At 34.2% G+C, this 24,558-nt stretch overlaps 1 protein-coding gene across 1 annotated transcript in view; it reads left to right on the forward strand.

The window, feature by feature from the left end:
- FHIT (fragile histidine triad diadenosine triphosphatase) overlaps window positions 1-24,558 on the forward strand; it is a 565,789-nt gene that overhangs the window by 10,798 nt on the left and 530,433 nt on the right. The gene's annotated exons all lie outside the window — the stretch shown is intronic.

Genomic DNA, 24,558 nt, shown 5'->3' on the forward strand with positions numbered 1-24,558 from the left:
GGGAGATAAAATAAGGCAGAACTTGCTTATAGAAAGAACATAATAGCAAAACTTAAGCGAATGCTGTGTTCTAGTGCACATTCTATGGAAAGGATGGACATGTTTTCCAATTATATGAATGTTTAGAAAACTGTTCTGAGTCTCTTTTTTTATGGGTAAAACAGACATGTCATCAAGTAGTAAACAGTAGAGGGCTAATTTACCTTCCCAGAGATCAGTTTAGCATGTGTTTAATCTGCAGTTGCTCAGTTTACAGCTCGTGGATGTAACCAAGCTTGGGTATTAGTAGCAACAGATTGATTGTTGCACAGATATATAGATATAGATATATTTAAGTTATGAATAAATAAAGATGCTTTGGTGGTTTGGGTAATCGGCCAGGTGCTGCTTTGGCTTCTGTACCGGGCTGACTAATTTCAGATGGCAGACTGCTACGTACATGTGCTTTTAAAGACGCAGAAGGGGAGGCCTAGCCTGGCAGTGCTTTTGCTTGTGGGAGCTTTGCCAAGATGTTGCTCCTGTTTGGAGGTTCTCAAATTTCTTGCCTGCTTTTTACTAGTCTAATTTGTAAGCTTTCCCTCACTGATTCATTACTGCTAGTAGCAGGCACTGTCTCACTGTCTGTTTTTTTTTTTTTTTTTTTTTTTCAGCTTTTCCGTGATTTTTTTGTTTGAATCCTAGTCCGTTAAAAACCTCTAATGTTTATACCTTCCCAGTGCTGCATCTGAAGCTGTAACTGACAGTGTGATTTAAGAAAACTTATAAATCAAAAAAACAAAAACAACCTGGAAACTTCTCAGATATTTGAAGTACAACTTAGAATACAAGTTTGCACATAAACCACAAAAAGCTATTTCATATATTTGCCTACTGAGGACAACTATTTGAATGATGTTCTATCCTGTTACGCATTCTCCTAGGGATCAGAAAATCATTTCTGTTCTCATAGTGTGACATTAGCGCTTTTTATGTTGCATTAATTCTGATGAGTGACTTATTTTTAAAGGCTTGATTAGCTAGGATAAAATCTCCATATGATGCATGTTGTAATGGTGCATCTCTGAGCAGTAAGTTTAAGTATCAGAATTAAGGACTGAGTGAGTATTAGTCTCAACTGAGTCTTGTACTAATTCAGGTGGAAGAAGAGGAATAGAAATTGAGAAAAGGTAGAGTGAGAAAATATTTTTATTTGGAAGGAGATTAATAATACCTTTGATGAGGATGATATATAGGGCCTGATGTTGTATATAGAATTAGAAATGGATGCTAATCCACAGCACCTTGTTTATAGAAATACCGTGAATAACTTTCAGAGCCTCTAAAATTGAATACTTACTTCCTTATCTTTTTTAGAGTTCTACTGTACTGTAGAACATTAACATCTATAGCTTTATAGAAAATCAAACATTATTAGTGAAAATTTTTCAAACTTTGATATACATAAAACAACTCTATTGAAATACTTGGGCTTGGTGGTGGATTCCAATACTATCAGGCTCTGAACATCCTGTGAGACATACTAGAAGTCCTGTAATTATGGATACTTAGTCCTTTGAATTTTTTTTTTGATATTTGATACCGACACTAGAGCAACTGCTTTCTCTGCATATGAAAATTTCTAGTATATGGTTTCAAATTGGTGTTGCTTTATCTAAAAATTAAAAAAAAATACGTTGTAATTGATCTTTAAGATTTAAGTTGGAAATAAAAGTGAACCCAGCATGTAAGAATAGTGACAGACAGAGTAATCAACTGGTTTTACTAGAAGATAAATCCACACGCCAGTGAAGCAAATATGAATGTGTAGCATTGCTTGATTAGCACTGAGGTTTATGCCAGGTCATTTCTATGCTTCTTCAACCACAATGAGGTTTCAGCAAAAGAGCTTTTTAGTTCCTCAGAGAAATAAGAGTCAGTGGAGCTGACTTCATAGATGCTTACTTCTGAAGTAGTAATATTTCTTTGGAAATTACTGCATATGTTAATTATCCTTGCATACATATTAGATGTAGTAGGACAGGACTGCTTTGCTGAAGTTACTTCTGTAAATCAGCATTTGATTGGGAAATAATTGGCAAAACTGTAACAGTGTGGAAGTACGTTTAATGAGCAGTGGATGTTTAACCTGGACTATTTGTTGTGTTGCGACTGATTTGCCTCAGCCTGTAAACTTGCATTAGTTTCCGTGGGTGCTTCTAACAGGCGGTGTATCTACTACGTTGTGGTTGTGCAGCATACACTAGGAAACTGCTTGCAACTTTGGGTGGATATGCAGTACTAACAGGGGAAACTAAACAACTAAATGGGAAAACAACTTTTTTTTTTCTTTTTTCTTTTTCTTTTTTAACTGCAAAGAATACAAATTACTTTATGTGCATGTTATTGTGTGTGCACCCATGATGCTGAATATCAGTGGCTGGCATTGTGTTCTGGCAACAGTACTTTTCTGCTGGTTTTGTGCCCACTTTCATGCAAATTCTTTAAACTGAAAAGTCATGGCAATGTTTTTTTTTTTTTTTTTTCTTCAGAGATGTTCTATCATAAACATAAATAATACATGTAAAACATGGAAGTAAATTAGATGCTGAGTATGAGCATTATTCATTCTGTCCATATGTATTAAGTGTTTATGCTGTTATCCATTTAGGATTCCATGCTTATAATTGACTGAAACAGATACACATTTCTTGAGCTCCACTTTGTTTTGAAGCATGTAGACCATGATTTCAGGAATCTTGAAGAAAATGCGGGAGAATACAAAGAATTAAGTATTGTCAGCATTGATGAAAAATGTAAATCAGGAGAAAATCTATCTGATAGCTTTGTTTAAATAGCTTCTCATAAATGCGTAAGATTCTCATTAGTCCAACATCAGAAGACTAATGAATATTAATGAACGAGATCAAAGACATATTTAAAAATCAAAGCAAGTAAACAACAATTATTTTTAAGAATTATGTAAGTTTTTAACTACACAGAAATATGCATCATCTTAACTGAATAGCTTTATGAGAAGTTTTTCTTGAAAATATTTTTTCCTGAAAATTTTTTATGCTGAAGGGCAATTATGTAATGTAAACAAACCAAAGTATATACATCGTAATCCAAAATATATATAAATATGTTTTGAATATAGTATATTTAAACAACTATGAATTCAGCTGCAGACTTACTAGGCTGGGAATTTGATCTTGAACAGAACCCATCTTGAGCTTGACTTAGGCTGCCAGCACAAATTTGTGAAATATCAAGAAAGAAATTACTTCTGTTGTCTCAGACTCCTGCTGTTCCCTTCTATAGTTTAGTGGTTTTGGACAAAGGTCACAGTATGTAGGTGTTCCAGTTAAAAAACAAAACAGTTTGTATGTGAATTCTTAAAGATTCTGATGATCACATGGAAGATAATATCCAGAACTATCTTCATCTTAACATTTACTTTTCCAAGTGTGTACCATGTGGCATGATCTCCATACTTTGAACTGTGCATGCTAGTAGTATTGCAGGGAGTAAATATTTCATCATCACAATCAACATAATGCAAATTTAAGTTAAAATATTTATGGAAGCAATTTTAATAGATTAAGTACTACTTGTCAGTTCTCTTTAAATGTCTACTATTGTTTAATTAGTAAATCTTCTATTCCACTGAACTAAATAAAACAAAAATCTGTTCTGTGTGAGATGACTTGAACAAAATAATAGGTCTAGGTATGGGTTAAGATACTTTTTATATTTTACTTCTGGATTTATTTATTTATTAATATCTCTGCATAATCTTCTTTAAAATTCAGTGAGGATTTTAATCTGTTTAGTCCACTAAGTCATAATGAAAATATTACTCCAAAGGCACAAATCTCCTGGTGCAACACAGGAAAGTGTTCTGGCCATAAAGTACTCAGTCCCTATGGGCAATAGTGACGTTATTTGACAGTTTGTGATTCCTACAAACTTTAATGGCAACATAGGGCTCACAAGAGGCTTCTTCAAATACTGTCAAAGTAACAGTTTCATTTTGGACCTAGATATAAAGCTAATGGTTTCTAACAGCTTTTAGTGTCACTGAATCAAATTTCTCAAGTAGAAAGAACATTTGACATTCTGTTTTAAAGTGACCGTATGTTTGACCCAGTTCTGCGATCGTGGTGTCATCACAATCGTATCTCGCTGCTGTAGGCTCTTGGAGGCTGACAAGCGGAACAAGTTGCTTTAGCTCACCCAGCTCATCTGTCACACTGAGCAGCTCGCAGATTTCTATTATCTGAATGAAATGTGAAGAGAGTTCTCTCCCCACTTATCCGCATCCTGAGCAGCCACTCACACCCCACTAACAGAGCAAAGTGAAATGCTGGAGGAATAGGGGTTCAAATATTTCCAGAGATGCAAATGTAAGCCACATTTAATAATTAAAAGGCTTGTTATTAAAACAAAACAAATCAAAACAAAACAAAAAAACTGAAATAAACTCCTGTACTAGATAGAACAGCTTGGATTACATGGAAAGTTAATTTCCAAAGGAGGATTGTGGTTACCTTATCTGAAAACAAAACCGAAATGCTTTGAATTGTATCTTTAAAATCTTCATGCTGAGCACTTTCTTAGCGTTTGAAATGTGTGAACTTCTGTGGTGATTTTATTATATTTTTCCAAAATAGTGCAGCTGGGAATTTTGTACACTGTAGGCCAAAAAATCTTGCCATAATCTCAACACAAACCTCTTTGAAGTTCTCATATGAGAGCAATGTTATGGCACTGATTTTGTGCAGGCTGCTCTTTGAAGTTTATATGCTGAGGCTTTTTACAGTCTGACTGCTGTACTCTTGTAGCGACTGATTAGTGTTTCTTCATTTTAAGGGTATTATTACCAAAAGAAGCACTAAGCATGATGCTTAGTAAATGTTGATGAGAGTTTTTCCCCACATCAAACAAAGGAAAAAGTTTTTGTAGCCCTTCAAGTTATGATACATCTAGTTTTTTAAATGCTTTTAGTAGAGTAAAATTTCAAAGTAAACTGTCAAATTGTCTTATCCAGCCTGAGAGACAGTAATCAGCAGTAACGCTCCATGTTGGGTAATTGAATTAAACATTATAGGGACCACAGAAAGTACAGAACACTTCAATTGATGTGCACTTGAATCTGGTTATTAAGCTTTGATGGGAATTCCATTTACCCAAATATTTCTTTTTACAATAGCACACCATTTAACTCTTATCTGAGTAAAATTTGAAAAGCGAGTGTTTCATTCATCCTTGATTTTATCTGCAGTGACCACTTAATATTTATCTAAACATGTTTTTTGGTCCTGACTTCGCAGTTTTTTTTTAAATATTTAAAGTATCGTCTCTGTTTTGATAGTACTTTTTCCTCTAAGAACACTGAGGGTAAACTATAAATTACTTTAAATATATAAATATTTGTATCTTTATGAACTATTTTATAGCTCTCAAATATATATAAAAAGTAGTAATAATAGATCAAGGTAATTGATGAAGTTAAGTCTTCGTGGATAATTATTTTGGGTCAAATTTTAAAATACATTGAACCAACGTGTAATAGACTTGTAATACTTACAAATACTGTAATTCTTAACTTTTTTTTTTTTTTTTTAATCATTACAGGTCTTTCAGTAACGAGATGATTCACAGTCATGGTTTTTTGTTTTTTTTTTTTTTCTTTTTAATAATAAAACTTTCTGCTTTGGCCTAGTTTTCTCCTGCATTAAGGCATCATTCCTGCTAATGCATACAAAAATATGTAGCTCCTCGGTACTGCTAATATTGGTAACTGCAATAAGAATGCTCACATTTGACAGTAGGCTTGCAAGATTGTGAATTTTTAAAGAGAAATGTGTCCTTAGGTTATTTTACATTTCTTTTTTTAATACCACTGAATTACCTATTCAAATTTATATAAACTTGCATCTAATTGCATGTGCACTTGCCTGGTATTTAAAAATAATTTATATTAGTTTAACTGCAAAGCTGACTGCAATTTTAATACAGAGAAGTAATCTTTCTATACTGGCATGGATTATTTTTTTTTCCTCTTAAAGAGAGTTAAGTTTCTTTGGGTCAGTTAGTTGTCTCAAAAAACTAGCTATATGAGGTGCTGTTACTGGATGTAATATTTACAGATGCACAACATGTATTTAGTGAAAGAACTATTGGAATTGTTTTATGAACACTATTTAAAGATTATGCTGATTACATGCTTATCTATTGCTGCTGTTAATGTAGTACCTTAGCGATGTAAGACATGGTGCACGTCTTAAAACATCCCTAAGTGGGTAGAAACAAGCTTCCTCTGTCACAGCAGTTACAAGCTTCATTGGTGGTGGATGCAGACTGATCGAATTCTAACTTTAGCTAGGAGCAAGCACAAACTTCACAAAGTTGGTTTTTTTTTTTTTCCCTAATAGGAACGATTGCGGCAGGCTACAACCTAAATAATCCGTATGTGGCACATGTCAGAAATACCCTCTGCTATTTAAGAATGGGATAGATTGCACTGGGGGAAGAAGTCTGTTTTTAATATTGAGCTTTATTCAGAGTGATGCTGTGCAAAATCATTCAAAAGGAATACATCAGCTGATATCTTTTTGAGGAAATTATGAGCTGAACCATCACAAACTAATAAAAAAATAGGACTATGGAATGTATGGCATGTGTATGAATTAGCAAGATATAAATATCTGGGCTTTATAACTTTAGAGGAATAGAAATGGTCATTCTATGGTGATAGATGGATATGTGGTGAATTGCACAAGATCTGAGAAAATGAGGATTGCATTTATCATATCTAAGGGGAATGTCAAAGTGTGTGTCTGCCTATAACCCTATCAGTGATAAAACGATTACAATATGCCTTTGGGAGATACCAATCAATATGACTATCATAGAGCTCAACAGCTCTGATGACAATTCAGCTGATGAGTTCTGTGGATGGCTTAGAGAGAGCTATGATAAAACACCAAGAAAAATACCTTCTCTGTACCTAGGACCTGTGTTGAAAATGTTGGAAATAGGGCTCATAAAAATGAAATGGGACATAATGTTCTAGGTTTGAAAAATGAGATAAAGGCATTCAACTGATTTCTGTTCACCTGGTCATTACAGACAGCATCTGCACTCACTCACACAAGAGAGAGCCTAACAAAGAACCAGAATGACTTTTGGTGATCTTGAAGACTGAGAATGTAATGAACTACCCATGGTGCAGTTTATTCGTGAATCTGTCAGTTGTTAGCCTACTTAAAAATAAATAAATAAAACTATATATATATATATATATATTTTTTTTTTTTTTTTTGAAGGCCCACTGGTTTTCTCAAAAGAAGTAAAAGCTATTATGAATCAATGGCATTGTCACAGATATATACAAAATATTCAAAACCAGTTTAAAATAAAAATGTAAGCTAACAGGTAGATTTTAAAAAGCCAGCAAAAGGCAGCTTCTGTAGTAGTGTGATCTACAACATACATGTACAATGGCAAAAATGTATTTTGTAAGTTTTTTCAGTAAAAGCTAGTGAAACCTGAATGACTTTTTCTGTGAACAAGAACAAGAGATTTATGAGTGGATAAACCAAATGCGTGTTAATAATAATACAATTTATATGTGCATGCATAGTCTTTCCAGTCTTCTTAGTAATAGCAAAGATACACATACTGAAATCTAAGTTCTATTTCCTAAATCCCTAGCTAACTGATGCGTGTGCAACTTTGTCCCCTGACACATTTGTTTTTGTTGGAGTGGGTTTCTTGCTCCATTGTTAGCCACATCTTACTAGTCTAAATATTTGGAAGAGTCATCATTTAGATGCAATTGTAAAATTAAAAGTATGTCCTGAGAGAAGAAGAGGATGTAAATGTCTTTTCTCAGTGATGCAGTAATGCTCAGCAAGCTGTCATTTCAGTGAGCCTTGCATCAGCCTGTCTGTACTTCAGGCTCATTGCATGTAAGGTAAGACCAAGGGCCTGATTTATTAAACATGCAGGGTAGTTCCCCTGTAACTTCAGAGGAACTAACCAAAATAATTTCTGCCTTCTCTTTGTATCACATCTGGTGTGTGACTTCAGTGCTATAGCCTAAACTATGGTGCCATTAAAGCAGTAGAGAGAGGCAATATCTTTCTACTACAGGCTTCTTTCACACAGTAGTAGTTGAACAAAGTAAACATGATTATTAATATATAGGCTAAACCTTCTCTTTTTACTGGTACGTAGGTCATTACTTACTATATTTATTTATTATCCCTTTGTAGCCTTGAAGTACAGGAAGAAGAAGATACTGTAAAGTTAAGGGTATTTATTACACTGAGTTGACAAACATTGCCACCCATCCTTTGCTGTTATACTCACAGATCTAAATTCATGGATTAAAGATAAAGCTGACAGGACAACTTCTTTAGCCACCTGGCTTTCCTATCACACAGAAATGCTGAGCAGTAGTTAGAGGGAAAATGTAAAGAAAGTTGATATGCTGAGGGTGGCCAAATTTTATAGAATGATTGCTGACTTCTGCTTTGTTCACAGTGGTTAAGTTATTCTGGTGCAGTTATGTTTGCAAAGATTAATGCTAGGTGTATTTAAAAATAAATGCACAGGTATTGCTTCTGGTCACTAGTTCAATAATGCGAGGTGGGGAAAAAATGTTAAAGGTGGTATTTTTTTACGTTTCTTCTGAATTTACATGAGGCTTTCTTATGTAATAGTATGCATCAATGAGTTGTACAGAAACAATGTAATAAGACATGTAATGTTGCAGGGATCTGATATTTTTTTTCCTCCCACTGTGCATTGGATAGTTTCAGTAGATAAATCCCTGAACTTTTAAGTAAGTGAGCATAATAGTTGAATGTGTATAAAGCGTCACAGTAACTTTAGCCTTTTAGCCTTTGAAAGTAATCCAGCATTCTGCAAAGAACATTCTTTCAAAATTCAAAAGAATTATTTGATTCATATTTAAAGTTGAAATATATATATATTTTTTTTCTTTTTCATTTTTCCCCCCTAAAAAGAGATCGGATAATGCATCAGGCACCATGAAAATGGCTCATTTTCATCCCATAATCTTACTTTTGTTTTCAACAAATTCTTTCTCTTCATTTTGAGATTTTCTACCATCAGTTTTGGAAAAGTTGAACTTTGATACCGTAGCTCAGGGATATCAATCCTGATATCACAGAAAATAATTGTGATAATTAAAGCAGCATGCAACGTAAAAGGAAGATTTAGAAATTCAAGATTATTGCATTATGCAGTGAAATTTAAACCAGTATAGTGTGTCATCAGTTGTAGCTCATTGTGATCAATTGTTGAAACATTTGTTAAACATATTTGTGTAATGCAGAAGAGATGAATGTGTGGTATGGACTTGATTTTGTTGTTGTTGTATGTTTGTGTTTTATGACATAGTAAATTGATTTTTAATGTTTATATGCACAGTTTAAGCTGTTTATAGTTAGCTGAACACACATACACACAAAAGGAAAGGGGAACAAATACTTCAGGTGTGTATTTTCAAAGGAAAACTTGAGAAGCAATAAAGTTTATTTAAACATGGCAACAGTGGTTTGTACTTTTATAGTTGTTTGTACCTGCTTTATCTTCTATTTGATTGTAGTTATTTTGGTTCCTGTTGTATGTGATAGGTGACCAGTAAGTGAAATATGCATGCTTTAATCCTTACTATATTTACCTTCAATTTACTATATTTATTTTCAAGTTTTGGCTTACATTTCTCTGACCCCAGTTTCCTCTCTCCTGTTTTTATTTGGGTTAATAGCTGCAACAGTTCTCTTTCCTGTTGGAGTTCAGTGGTCATTTTCTTTATATAAAGTGATATGTAGGTATATGTAGGCAGGGGTGTCAATAGTTTCAAGAAACAGATTAGACATGCAGCAAAATCAGAGATTTTTTTTGTACAACTAGAACTAAGAAACATCTGCATATGTGACCCAAGAAAGGAATTCATCATGTAGACAGAATGGAAAAAGTAGGCTTGACACTACATATCCATCAACCAGTTGTCATCCTGAATTCAGGAAGCAAGCTGGCATCCTGAGACCACCAGGTGTAGACTTTTCAAGAACATATTCTCTTGTATTATGTCTGTGACATGTGAATTGCCAAAGATGTAAGATCAGATAGCTGGTCATCCAAAACTTTGAAACCTAAAATTAACAATTTTAAGTTTGAATATACTACTGAAATGCCATCTGGAAATAAATAATCCTGAATATTTTTATTAATCTAGTAGGAAGAAAAGGCAAGTAGTCAGGGCTGCAGGAATAAATAATTGTATTAGAATAAAAGATGTAGGCATACCTGGAATGTATGAGACATGGGACTTGAGTTCAGTGTCAGTGACATGATAGCTTCTGTGTGCTGCTGGTTTTAAAATAGTCTCAGATTTTCCAACAATTAAAAGAACCAGGGAAGGACAAAAAAGAATGGAGGGAGAGTGATTAAAGTAGAAAAAAAATAATAATAGAATCTTAATCACTGGCACGTCAGAGCCTGGAAATAATGGTAATGCTTAATTGGCAGAAAGATGGAAGTGTTCAGGAAATGCAGTCCACTTGCACGTTGTTTCAGTGCTTGTGCTGCAGTAGGTCTGCTTTTGGTCAAGTGCCTTTGTCATTAAGAGGCACATTTCTTGTAAACGTTTCCCCACTAATTGTTTCTAATGCATTTCTTTAATTTATTGAGGACTTGAGAGTTGGAAACACTGACTGCTCAACTTCCACAAACAAATGGAAGGAATCCTACCTTGAAATAATATAGTAGTGTCCTGTTCCTGGAGAACAGGAATGCATTTGTATTTCAGCAGAATAATTTACGAATAGCTTACTTAGTGAAAACAGCAGTACTTTAAAGATCTTTTTTTCTAAATTACCTCCTTTGTGTACCTGAAATTTCTGAGACAATTTTCTGTGGTAACTATTTGCTTGTAAGATTATTTTAATATTTTCTGTGGGATAGCTGTTTACAGAAGGCATCACTGTTCTATATACACACACTTTGGAAATATAATTGCATTGAACAGCATAGGTTGAATTTTTTTAGTAAATTATCTGGATTTGGAAGTAGCTGGCTCTGGAAACCTGCTTCTATATCCTGTAAAATGTAGGACTAATATGTCCTTTTTAGTTATACATAGAATTTATTTATTTAGATAATATTTATAGTAATAGAATAACAACTATATTATTGACACACCAATAGAACTGAAAGGTGATTCTTTGAATTAAAGTGACAGTGTGTGCAAGTGTGATTGAATTTAGGCTCCCTCTTACGAGACACAGTTGATAAGCCCTTAGAATCTCCAAATAAATACTTATGCTCTAAGGTCAGTCCAGACCTCATGGACTGCTTTTGCTTTCTTTGATAAAATTCAATGCACGCATGCCAAATTGCTTTCCTCCAACTTAACCCTAGCACCATTTGAATTCATAAATGCTACAAAAGTAAAGCTTATAAATGCATGCAACAGTGAAGTAGAAAAATGTCATGCCTACCTAATCTATTTTCTGGGAAGGGGGGAAAATCTTTTTATTCTTTTTTATTTCTCAAGTCTCAGTAAATATGAGGATTGGATGTTATGCTTAGAATCAAGAATTGTCTTTCATATTTTCAGTGGCTATAAAAACATTTGTTGCCTTTGATATATTGTCTCTGAAATGAGTCAGTAAAAGAATCTTTCTTTTACTGTATTGAATTAGAGTAGCATGCTGCATTAAAATTTCTTCACTTTTTTTTTTTTTTTTTTTTTTGTACTTGTTTATGTAGTAGCTGTTAAATGACTTTTCTGAAGCTTTTGGTTTTCAGGATAAAGTACTCAATTGGTAGCACAGCATTTAGTAGATGAAACAAAGTAATGCTTCATATAAAGCCTCAATATGGTAACTAGTTTACAGAAGCATTAGAAATGGCATCAATGGGAGTTTTGCTAAGCATTGATGACAAGTATGTAGTTTTAAATAACTTGGACAGGAAATAAACAGATTATTCTAAAATAGAGCACTTGAGAGAGAAGGAGGTTTTCACACTGCAAATAGGGGCCCTTCAGAGGAAAAAAAAAAAAAACAAAAACAAAAAACACACACAAAAACCCCACACATATTGTGCCATGATGTTTCTGTCGTGAAGTTTTTGTCATGGCTTTGTAGCTCAAAACAAACTATCTTAGCAGCAGCCACTTTGCAGTGGGTGTTTTTTTGAACATCAGTAGGGCAGATTGTTGAGAAAGGAAGGAAAAATGAAGCGGGTAAAGTGTAGTGCATGTGTTGATACCACATCTTTTTGTCTGTGTAAACTGAAGAGCTGAATGGAGTAATTTTTCTCGTTACTAGTTTTTATAATTGTTCTCCTATGTCATGTTGTCTTAAAGATTTCAGATACAGCCAAGGTGATATTACAGTCACATAAATTTTAATTCCTTGTTCACAAATCAGGACTGGTGAGTTCTGAGTCACTTGCAGATAGCATGGAAAAATGTCTTTTTGTGAAGGACAATAGTAATATTATGCATGTTGTTCCTTTACTGAACAGGAAAAGGATTTTTACCAAGTATGGAATATAGGTGTATATAATTTGTAGAAATATTTCTTTATATTTCACATACATCATAGGGATTTTAAATACATAGTGTGATTTTAAAAAAAATAAATCCATGCAAACTGGTGGGTTTTATCCTCTTATATGAAGGATTTTTTTTTTTTTTTAGTTATTTCTGAATGTTGGTACAGAAACAGTGCTTGGAAGGATTTTCTGATTCCTCATCTTTGCCAGTGTATTTACTGCATGAGTTTAGCAGGCATTGTCCTCCAAGCTTCTGAAGATTGTTTTCCACACCTTGAAAATTAGGATTACACCTTTCAGCCTGTATGCCACATTGATTTCTAACTTGAAAAGTTTTCTACATAGTAGCTGCCAAATTTATGTTAGAATTTAAGTATGGATGGAGAGTGAGGTAACAGCAGTGGTAATGTGTTTTCCAGGTGACTGCATCATATGGTGTTAAAATTCTATATATCATGGTATGGCTAAGCAGCAGTGCCTTCATACAACCTGAAATGTGAACTTTTACCAAGATTTCGATTCCATAACACTTCTTCATGATATAGGAGGTTCAAAGGATATTAGAAATTTGCAGTTGTCTCAGGATTAGTTGTTAGTCATCGTTGTTATACCAGTATTTCTTGGGTAAAATGGAAATTTGTTGTAATCAGGGGTGTTTTTTCTAAGTGAAACAAAGCAGTTAACCTTCACGAACTGTTATTTGTTGGAAACATCCTGAAGGTGGTTTACTTTCCTGAAGGTGGCTTACTGATGCTATGAACTGTTACCTGTAATCAGGTTAATTTACAAAGAGAAATTAAATAATAATGTTTTCCTCAAGTATTACAGATGTGTAGCAGGTACCTTGTGTCTTATTAACAAGTCTTGCTTTCCTCATACAAAAAATAATTTACAACATTCTGTTATGAAAGGTGACTGAAATAAGTCAGGTAATTCTTAAGTTAAAATAATTTTTCTTTCAAATGTTAGCAATTCTTAAGAAACAAAAACAAAACAACAACAAAAACATGCCCCAAAACAACTAAAGGAAACTCAAACCAAAACCATTTCAGTTGACAGTCTGTCAGTCATGCCTGATTTCCTGGTGAAAGTATTATGTGCAACAGAATTCTTTATACCATATCTCTTGAAGCTCTAGCTTCTGGGCAGAAATGGCAAAAAGATGTGCAGATTACAATTAAAGGGATTCCTCTTACTCATAGTTGGCAAGAGATTAAACTATAATCACTCAGTTAAATAGTTAAATCTTTTGACCTTTTTTTTTTTTTTAAACACTTAAAGATCAGCAGCAAAACACCTTGGTCTGATTAGGTTGTACCACTGACACTGCAAAAGAATATGCTCTTAGCACCAGCATATTGAATATTTTGTAAAGGAATTGTTTGTGTTTAATAAGGTAGTTGAAGAAATAACACAGTAGTTGTAATTTTGTGTGTCCACTTATGAAACCTGTATTATCAAGGTTTCATCCAATAGAAACTGCTGTACACATTTTTCCTATTAAAAAGGTAAGTGTATTAATGTAATGTAGGTAATATTGTGTGATAGCAGCAAGACTGAAATATGTTATCAGGAAATTGCTTATTTAAGGGCTCGCAAAGCCAGTTGGAGAGTACTGAAGTCACCAGGAACCTGTTCTGATGCTAAGGGTTAGCAAAGGGCTTTAAATATTTAATAGGGAAACCTGACACATTCAAGCCCCTCCCTATATGGTACCCACAGGATAAAAATGAAGGTGATGTGTGAAAGCATTCAGCTGTCATTTAAACAGATCCAAATCCAAATCTGGAGTCAAAATCCTGGGCATTGCAGGGCCATTATTTGCCATTTAGTATGAGAAAATAAACTTTTCATTTAAGGAGGGACTTGTTTCCTTCAACTATGCTTCCCCTCTCCAGCATGATTTTTTTTTTTACTTTTTTTTTTTAACTTTCAAAATTATTATTCTTTGCTTTTATTTTTTACATTTAAAATATTCCTGAAGGAATAGCCACTGAAATACATCATCAACCCAGCAAGGGAATTCTGTTAGGAATGGAACAGAGATAGCACATGTCACTGCAGATGTTAGACACCCTTTAAACTAATTCAATTAGGTAGACTGTCAAGAGGTTAATGCAAATCAATTTTCAAAAAGGACATTCTTTATCAAGCACTTCTGAAATGCAGTTTTGAACTCTTAGTAGAAATTAAATAAATATTCTAATTTTGTCTCTTATGCTATATACTGTCAACATAAAAAGCTGACTTAATTCAATGAGAATTCCAATTTATATATAAATTGTAATTTTCCTTACTTCTATGCTGCTTCACCATTATTCCTGCTTATCCATTCTAGCTATGAGTAATGCCATTTTTGTACAATGACAAATTTTAATATCTAAATAAACATACTGCTGTAGTATAGTAAGTTATAGTATTTCAGTTTAAAAATAGAAAATTATAACCATTTAGATCAAAGTTGCAGTATTTTTTTATCCCTAATAATTCAGTGACTGCTCTATAACTCTACTGCAATGCAGCTCTCTAATAAATTATTTTTCTTTAAACATTTTTCTGAAAATCTCCTATTAGCATCTTTAAGCCTACACCAGATTTTTGTGTCTCAAACTACTGTCCTCCCACTATGTTTTCAAATGAAAGGAGAGTTTGTTGGAATCTATGCTAATTTTCTCAATAGACAGACCAGCAAAGAAAATAGAAGCCAAACAGTTTGTTCCAGCTGCTCTCCCAGAAGACCCTGTCTGGTAGCTGTCCCTCCTTGCCCAGAGGAGCTACCGGAGGCAAACCGAGCTGTGAGGCTGAGTGTTTAGGAGTGGCTTCATTGCTGAGAAACTCCAACTTGGATTCAGTGCTAAAAGGAGAGGATGGCTTTTTGCCATGTCCTTGTTTTGAAATGTCATAGTCTTTTACCTCTCAAATGTTCTGTTTCTAATGGTTAGAACTAGGAAGCTGTGGTAGCTAATTGAGTCTTCTTTTTTCCTAATCTCAGTGTTTGGTACTCTGCATGAAGGAGTATAAATTCCTACCCTAATTCACCTGTGATATAAAATATAGGTAAATCTGCTTATTTTTATTACCCTAAAATAACATGTTTATATTACCATTATTTTACTCAGCCTATGAATATATTTTATTTAACTTAAGTCAGGTTTTACAAATATTTATTTTAGTTAAATATGCCAAATTGTGGACGTAAATTTGTACAAACAAATCAAGTCCAACCTTCTTTTTTTTGGGTTTTGGAGGAGATTTTTTTTTTCTTTTTACTCTTAAACCAGTAAGTCATGCCAGACTATTTCAGTGTTTTTTAGAATACACTTAAATTCCTTCAACATAAAGCAGCATTACTATCTTAACTTGTTTATAGTTTTTATTTTCACTTCAGGTTTATTTGCACTTCTTGCAATGAAGCTGCAAGTCAATACTAACTGAAGGTAAATGCCTTTTGTTTGAAAGATTGGTAAGAATTCAGGTCTATATCAGATAATATTGAATACATTCTGAAGCTCCATTAAAATGTTTTCACTATTTAGGAGTCAGGGTGCAAACAAAATCTCACTTCCATTTTTATTATTTTTTACTACATTGGTACTTTTTTTTTTTCTTTATTATTATTATTATTGCTAGTTTTACAAGCTAGATTTTTGGCAGGAAAGTCTTTGCTGACTTCCAAGTCTGGGCAACACTGAAAGAACCTAAGAAGGATTTGTCCTTTTCTTATCTTTTTGAATACTAATAACAACAACAAAGGCTTAATGCTGAATACCTGCTTCTAAACCAATGCTATCGACACTATTGCTGTAGGAGAAAAAGGGTTGGGGAAGGAAGTCTCCTCTCTAAAGGAAGACATCTGGGAAAGAAGTATCAACAGTTTCAAAGAGAATTTTTGGGACAAATACATGTGTAAGTAGCCCTTTTTTGTGTGTGGTAGTGCTCACTCAGACTGATCCCTAAAAAATGACAATGGTACATAGGTACTGCGCCCAGTGCAGCATTCATACAGCAGAATATGTTACAAATTTATGTTCTCAGAATAAACTACTGTGTGGGTATAGGATGCTTATTTTTATTAGAGCTGTATTCTAATAAAAGCTTTTAATGAGTTTTATGGAATAAATAAGATGTACTTGGAATGTGAAAATGAGATGTTGGTTTGCTTGTGAATGTGACAATTAAGAGCACTCTTGAAGGTTTTTTCCTTGCAATGACAATGTTTTTCAGTGTTATGCTAGACACAAACAGGTGGAAGGAACAGAGGCCGATATAGTTACTATCTTCAGCATTGAGATGAACTAGAGTTAATAATGTATTGCTATACATCAAAAATGTTTTTGAGAATGTTTTCAGAGATATTTTGATGAGTTCAGGGAGGAGTTGGTGGTATCATTAAATAAGTTGGCAACTTCTGTAACTGGCTTTTTGGTATTATAGCTCAAGGGAAAGTCAATAAGCTTTGATTCCCAGAATTAATGTAATTATTTTGATTTTTTTTTTCTGGCTCCTTCTGAGGAAGGCTGCAGTAATATAATATCAGATGGCCAAAAGCAATTCAGAAAGCCAATGTCCCATAGGATGACGTACAAATGTAGGAAGACTGGGGGTGGAATAAATCATTTCCTCTGATCTTGTTAGCAATGAAATTATTATAGAGAAGCAAATGTACAGGCAGTGCTAATGCCAGAATATTCTAAAAGGAAGTGAAAAGTATGAGCTTCTTTGATTACAAAAGTTACTCCTTTTAAAGTTCTGTTTTTTTTTTTTTTTTTTTTTTTTTTTTTTTTTTTATTATTATTCTTCCTTTCACGTACAGTATATTCCTTACACAACGTATGAAGCTATTCTCATTGCCATTTGGTAACTGTAATAGGCTACTTTAGGTGAGCTCCTTCTCTTGCATTTTGGCTGATTTGGAATAATCAGACATCAATCTTCATTTTTCCCTTCCCTTGACTTGGTGAGAAATTATTTTAAATGTTTTGGTTAGAAAAGCCGCTTTGTCTTTCTATTTAAAAGCTGATAGTTATGTATTTAATTTATTGTTCCCATGAGAGAATAAGGAAGACAGGTGAGAGGGGTGAATCATGGTTATATAAATGCCTTTTCTAACAGCATAGGCCAGAAAACTTGCAAATTAGCCCTAAAATGCAAAAGTTTGATCAGCTTCCCATGAAGTCACTTTTTCCTCCTTGAGCAAAAGAAACTCAAAATATGATGCACTGAATCTTCAGAATGAAATTTTTCTGTAGGTAAACAAAATGCATTTTGATGTGTGCCAGTTGTTTAGAAAAGAAGTTGCAAACCTAACACACAACATCTGTAAATGTATTCTGTCTTGGGGAAAGGAAAAAAAGTTTGTGAAAACAGTATTCTAGAAGCCTATGCTTTTTTTTTTTTTTTTTTCTTAGCCTCATTTTCAGGATTTAAGGAGTAAAAATTACATCCTGAAAACAGTGGATTTTAAGGTGTTTTCATACACCTTTTTCTCCCTTTCCTTTGTATAATTTCTTCATGGGGATGTACAGATACAAGAAAATAAATGCCTAGGCTTTATCCATAGAATTTCACGCACAGAACTCTGTTAATAGTTCTGTCTTTACGCAGAAAAGAAGAGGTGATATGTTTAGTATACATAGAGAGATTCTTTGTCAGCTCCGAGCAGAGGATGCTGGAAGGTGTTACTCTTACTGCATCACCAGTATGCTTTCAGATTTTGTGCTGGTCCCTCTTGAAGCGTGCAGCCTGTCCCATGCTTGTGCTTTCTTAAGCAGATGGTCTGGTGGTGGTGCTGGAGGAGGTCCCTTGCAATTCAGTAGAATTGACTGTTCAGAGCCAGGCAAATTACCTGTCTGCTGTAAACCACCTTTGGCAAGCCCCACTGTTCTGTTCTTCCACCTGAGAGCCACACTATCTGTGGGAAGCTTTCCTTTCACCACTCAGGCAGGCTTTGACTCAGAAGTCTTTGTTTTCCAGCCCTACTTCTGCCAGCACAAGCTGTAAATTCTAAAAGTGCAGCAGAGGCTGTATTCAGAAGCGTTTTGCCCGAAGTGAGATGCGGAGCCTCTAGAACATCCTGATGAGGCCAAGTTATTTTCACAGCTTGCTACAAATATTGTTAACTTGAAATCATCACTGGCACCATTATTTAAGGCTGACCAACTCTGTTCTGTTTGAAGTGCCATGTACAGCAGTAAAGCTGACCGGGTGTCACTTAGCAGCTGTGGTCACAGAGATCTGCTTCCCCAATCACTGGAGTAGCTGGCAATTAGCAGCCATCACAGAAGGTTAACTTCTCTGTTAGTCTCACTTCAAGCCTGCCCTGAATATAGCCCTTAATAGCTATTAACTAGGCAAATACAGTTCTGTGTAATTCTCTAACTTTCATAATCTGGATTTGACATGCAATGTTTTCTAGGAAAAGCCTGAAGTCAGTAAGTCAGAAGTTGTCAGTTACTGTAAGGGATAATGTTCTGAGTGGTTAAATTTAAGAGTAATTTTTTCAGATGTACCCAACTGACTGGAGAACCTAAATCCAAGTTTTGCAAGAGGCTTGACTTTCAGTAAGGTTAATGCTTTTTTCACCCGGTGAATTCAATGAATTTGAATTCCACTGAATTTACTGCTTAGTGGTTTCTCTACAGTCATTCCCTAGGTAAACATTTGTAGTTCACACTAGTCTAAGATGCTTTTGTTTGATGTACCACTTTGCGCTTACTACACACTAAGAGACTTCCAGAGAATTAGTTGTCTGTGTAATGATTATTCTCACCTTTATCACAGAGTAACTTCCCCATGAGCTACGTGAAGGCTCATCAGTACACAGAAGCCAGTTTCACAAAGCAATTACAGGTTCTGATGACGCAGCTAAGTATGTTTTATAAATCCTACCATGTGCATTATAAGGTATTTGAGAGTCTGGTGTCCTGCATGTTAATTAGATTGTGGGATCTTCAAAACAAGAATATGGCTCATAGGTCACTCAGGTGCTTTGGAAAACGCTAGTTTGTGATGTTTATGTTGTACAACTGATATCTTCTGTCATTTAATAGGGATTTTTTTTTTTTTTTTTTTTTTTTTTACAATATGTAAAACTGAATCTAAATGATTCAGTTCCTAAATGTTTCTTCCTTGTGGTTTGCTCTTATTTTTCTTATTTCTCTTTTCTGGTAATTTGAATAGCAGACTTGTCTGGTAACCTCTGTTTTGTATAGCTGTAAGTATGCTGTAGTGCTGATAGGCCTTGCGTAAACCATGATCTGATTTTTAATTTTTTTTTTCCCCTCCTTCTTGAGATTTTTGTGATCGTTCCATCACATTATTCTTAAATTTCATGTCCATGTGTTTGATGGTGTCAGGCTGATAGCATGATTCTCTGCTGCAGAGGTTCACTGACTCACAAATGCACCAAGCCAACATGGTATGAAAACATACAATTTGTCATAACTAAAGAAAAAATGAAACTTAAAAGAATAGAGGCTCAGTGGAGTCAAAAATAAAGAAATAAGGTTTCCTCACTTGTTGGTTTTACTAATTACATAGTTATTATCCTACTGAAGTCCTGCAGGTAATATAACAGCTTATGTCGAACTCTTTTGTTTTGTCACCGTCTTAGAATGCTTTTTCTTTTTTTCTGAAGACATAACTTCATCTTTCGCAAGCATTTATTTTACACTTTGAAGTAATCTTTAGAGTATATCCATTGGAAATATATTTTATTGGAGCATTAACAATGCAGTTGAGGCTTTGAAAAATGTGGGAGCCGTGGGCGCATGAGGCTTGCCAGGTTACAGTTTTCTTTTAGTAGAGAATAATAGGATTTTTTAGTAGTCTTGAGTAGAAACAACTGTCATTAATCTTTACCTTGGCAAAAACAAGGTATTGCACATGGAATATGCCATAGAAGTGGAATGTAAGTATTATTTTGAATAAAAATAATCATTAATGGTGCTCATTAGCAGATACCAAAGATGGGAAACAGATTCCATACAGAGCTGTCCTGTATGCTTATACTCTTGAAAAAGCAGACATCAGTTGATATATAGGTAATTAATGGATTTAATGACTTTTTGCATGCTTACTTGAAAATTCACAGGGGAAGTCTGTAGTTACAGTTAATGGTAGCATCACAGAGGATTATTTTTGCCTAGTGATTTGTATTTTATTCCTAGGTGCGTATGTACAGATCATTAAACTCCTATTCATGTTGCAAATATTTGTGTAAGAATTAAGTTCAAAATCCTGAATGACCAAGCAAATTTTATAGTTTGAAGTAATCTTCCACAGGCAGTTGGCTGTATGACTAATAGAATTACGTATGCGTAAAATTGCTTTTACTGTAGAAGCCAAAATGCAGAATAATAGCTTGTCAAACTGTCATTTGCAAGTGAGATCATAGATTTCGTTGTCCAAATTAGGTTGCATTCTCCTTCTTTTGTCAGGTCACATTCTAATAACCATATTGTGCATTAAACCCTGTGATTATCTGAACACTTGACAGATGGTAGGCTGTTAATTTATATGTAAGAGACAGTGATTGCCTGTGCAGTAATGGTATTCAACAAAATATAAAATGTCAAAATCCACTTTTTGTTATGTTTTTATTTGACTTATTTCAGAAAGGTAATTCTAGCAGAGTAATTTTTTTTGTAGCTAAACATATGCTTCATTTACTAGTACTAGCGGGTTTGGGAGTTTGAAATCCTACTTTTTATACTGAGAGTTGTTTACATGTTGGTCAAGAGTACAAGAAAATTGTAGAGTACAGTGAAAGTGACAAATGTTGTTACGTTTATTAATCCGAGGATTTTAATATTATATTACTTGATTTTAAGAAAGTCAGATTAATTTCAGATCACTTAAGTAGTATGGTACTAATAAATTGGATTTACGCTAACATGTATACCAGAAGTTTGTTAAATTACTGAAATAAGTAGTTAGTTTATCCTAACATCTTTTTCAATTACTGTTTAAACTTGCTTGAAAGTAGTTGCAGAAAAGGTCTCCAGGTATCCAGGCACACTCCATGTGTGTGTTGGGGGAGAGGCGGTGGGGGTTAAAGGTTGTAAATTGGTACTAGATGATTTTTATTGAGCATATGAGTTATACAAAGTTATTTGTTGTCTTCCACACTTGTGGGGAGGGAGGTGGGTAAGGAAAGGAAGTTATCATCAGCATAGTTAATATATATGATATAAGCACTTACTATAAAAAATAGTTCTGAAGGATAATGTTCTTCAGGAAAAGACATATGCACAAAAAATTCAGAAGTGAAATTTCTTGCACTTCTAAGATGAACACTTTTATCTAAATGTTTTAACCTCTTAAACATTATGAAGATACATTCAGTCATGGATACTTGTGACGTTTTGAAGGAACTGCAGAGCAGTGTAATTTGTCATAATCTGTACATTATGTTATAATGATATTTCCTGTAAATTTTACCAAAATAGAAAAGAGGATGCTTTTCCATGTATTTGGAAATGTTCCGTATGTATGTATGCCAAGTACGTACCATGAAAGAGAAATTTGAACTGAAGTAACAGCATTGTTGCAGCCATTCTGTTTTTCTGCAGTTTTACCTTTAGATTTATATGGCATAAATTATTTATAAACTGCAACTTTTAAGATGCTATTGCCATTTCCTATAAAAGTCCCATTAAAGTATAATAAAAATATATTTTAATATATGTTATATAGAAAATATATTTGCTAAGATGAGCTTTGTGATACTAAATAGTAGAGCAAATATCTAACAGGCCTATCTATAAAGCCAAGCTGCTGCTTAGTATTTAAGAACTTATACTCCTCATTGTAGTAAAGCTGTATCTGCTGCTCTGGTAATTTATTTATTAATGTTCTATTGTGGTCTTAGTGATTGGGTCTAAGGGTGTGGGAACAAAGAATTCATATATCTGCCATTTTTAGATACAAATCCTGCAGTTGAACATCTGTGAGTTAGAAGAATTTCCTAATGCTTTTGTGGCCTCAGTTATTTAGTCTCAGGCTTTCTGTTATAGCAGCTGAAACATAAGCAGTAAAACACTTTCTAGAAGACATCACAAAAATGGTTGAAAGTGTTCCCAAATGAGAATACATGCATTCAACAGCTGATTTGAAATACCTTAAAGAAAACTTGCTGAAAAGCACTAGGAAAAGAAAAACACAACAGTGTATGCTGTAGTGTAAAGGATAACTCTATGCAAAGCTAGAGCCTTAAACTGAAAATGTGATATTAGCAATGTATGTTAAATATTCCTATTTTTACCAGAAGCGTTGCATCTGTGGTTTTTGTACCAATTTTCTGCAAGATTGAAGACCTTCGAGAGCTTTATTTAAACCATTGGAGTGTTGTTGCTCTTAATTTGGTTAACAAATTTTTCCACATACATGTAGCAAAGTATTGCCATGAGCAATATTATTGTTGTCATTGAACCTTTGAATAGATGGAATTATTATAAGACTTAAATTGTTAGCAGAGGCTAAATCATGAAGTTCCCATTTCCTTTTGGAAAGATTTTTTTTTTTTTTTTTTTCAAATTAAATATTGAATCATTCTAGGTGTTCTCTTCTTTAGGTGAAGCCACCTTCCATTAAATTACCTCTGGTAAGGACATCAAATTAAGTATTAAAGATGCACTGAATGATCTACATGCATTATTTGTATTAGCAACTCTGTTCAGGGGGGGAAAAGAAGGCATACTGCATTATAGACATTTTTCCAGGCCTTAACTATGCTAGAGATTGTGAAGGCTGAGCAGAACACAGAAGTTGTTGAGATGTAAACTGTTATGCAGCAGCAGCTTGTTGTTACACCGTAAAGGAGATAAAGATCATTGTAGTTACTGGGATTATAAAAAGAAACAAACCAAATTGAAAGTAAGTGTAGGCATTAATGACTTCAGAAGTACAAGAGCATGCTTCTATTTCCCTCTAATAGAAATAAAGGGAGCAAGCAGCCTAACTGGAATGATGTACAGTTTATTTTGAGGGGTGGTGGGGTGGAGTTGAAGAAAAACCTTGGAACTTTCTTTTAGCATTTTGCATAGTTTTTTATGATATAAAACTAATCTCTATCTGAGATACCTTACTGCTGAAAGTTCAAGCACGCTGCCAAGAATTAGCCAGCCATGATCATTGGAAAAAAGAATGCTGGTCCTGGTAATGTTTCCTGGATTTTCCAAAATCCCCATTCTTTCTGAGTGACTTTGGTAACCTCTTGTGGTTATTGCTAGTTATCTCATGCATTCAGGTTTTATCTCTAACCTAATCTTTCTTGGTATGAACTGCATACTGCAGTATGCTCAACATGCTATTTACTTGGCTATGTCTAAAATCTCTAGAGCTTTAACAACTTTCCTTTATTTTGCCATTAAAAAATATTAATAAAAGTTAGTAAGCAGTAGAAAGTGCAAAAAACATTGATATTAATCAAGACAGTACCTTCATTCATTGCACTTAGTGAATTAGGTAAAAGTGACCCTTTTTTTAACCTGTAAGAGCTGGTGTTTTCAAAATAGTGCTAAACTTCATGAAGACAGAACAACAGCATAGCTGAATATAGGGAGCAATACTATTACAGATAGAGCAGCTCCAGGGGATCTGGCCTGTCTCTGCTGCTATGTATACTAGAGCTCACACACTAGAAGTCACACACTGCAGCAGCTTTTCCCCTCCTCTCACTGTGGAGGCAGCCAAGGCCAATTACTCAACTCACCTGCTAACATTATGTGCTTAGGAAGAGGAGAAAATGTTAGTTGGAAGATGAGACGTGACAGATGAGACTACCAAAACAGCCATATAGCAAACAAGATCAGAACAACGATAGGGAATTTGTAATTACTGTTTTTCACCCTGTACTAAATAGGCAACAGCATAGGGAAGAAAAGCTTTTCTCATTTGAACTAGAAATAAAGAGAGAAGAAAACAACAAAAAAAAACCACAAGATCCTTATAAAACAAACATTCTCATATTATGGG

This window comes from Anas platyrhynchos, chromosome 13, assembly GCF_047663525.1.
Source record: "Anas platyrhynchos isolate ZD024472 breed Pekin duck chromosome 13, IASCAAS_PekinDuck_T2T, whole genome shotgun sequence".
NCBI classification, from domain to species: Eukaryota; Metazoa; Chordata; class Aves; order Anseriformes; family Anatidae; genus Anas; species Anas platyrhynchos.